The sequence below is a fragment of the Pinus tabuliformis genome, chromosome 2_2, assembly GCF_031772625.1.
Source record: "Pinus tabuliformis cultivar Carrire ecotype Pingquan chromosome 2_2, CPIR1, whole genome shotgun sequence".
Lineage (NCBI taxonomy): Eukaryota > Viridiplantae > Streptophyta > Pinopsida > Pinales > Pinaceae > Pinus > Pinus tabuliformis.
In genome coordinates this window covers 86287797-86288872 of record NC_142300.1, presented here as the reverse complement: position 1 = coordinate 86288872, position 1076 = coordinate 86287797, and positions in this window count along the sequence as shown.

The window sequence follows — 1076 nt, the reverse complement described above, 5'->3', positions numbered from 1 at the left end:
CTTAAAATCCGAGCAATCTTGTTAGGGGTGCTTTGGATAAAGGGAAGCTGAACATTGGAACTAATTCTCTTTGATCTTTTTTTAATCTAGGGCCTTTTGCAAGCCTTCAAGAAAGCATTGATAACATGGAACCAACTATAACCATTATCCTGAAAAACTTTAAGGAGATGGGTTTTTCCCTCATCCAAGTGATCTTTATCAGAGACCCTCAGAGCACAATTGACCAAAGTTTTGAGGACACCAACCTTTTGACCCAGAAAATGATGGGGGTTAGCATGAAGGTATTGCTATGTGTGGGTTTTCTTCCGAAACACTCAGTGAGCGAAAGAGCCGTTTTTCTTGGAGATGAGGACGTAAAGGAACAAAAGGCTACCATTAATCTTTGTCTCCATGGTGACCTTAATGGAGTTGGAAAGATTATTAAGATGCTTAAGGAAAAAATATAACTTCTAACGACCATGAGGCCAATTGATGAATGTATCATCTACAAAACTCTTCGGGAGCTTAGGCTTGAACAAAGCAAAATCCAAGGCTTTGGATTCAAAATCTTCCATGAAAAAGTTGGCAACTAAGGGGAGAGCAGAGAATATGCAATTGAAACACAAGGCACAAATGCTAATACAAGGGGCAAGTGCAAGACATTTATGTCGGCACGGCACTGAGGACAAGCACATGGCTAAAGGCATCAAGTATAAGGCACAAATGCAAGGTACAAGTTCAGGGTAAAATGGCTTTTCTCAGCTCCACAATATCAACTAGAAATGCTGTTAACTCAATGACACTTTGCTATAATCTTTAGGTCTCTGGAAGGGGCTAGTAACTTAGTAGCAATCCTATTTACACCATCTTTTCTTCGTACTGGGATCCCGTTTGATATTGGCCTCCTGTTTTACAACAACAAAGAATCCATTTCATTAGCTGGACATACAATTTGTAAGAGCCTCCCATGTAAATATATCATTTTTATCTGTACAAAGGTATAAAAGAATCGAGGCAAGAACTCTTTCCTAGGAAAGAATCATGTAAAAATAGAATACTTAAATATGGCTTCACAAAGGGTTTAGACAATCATTATA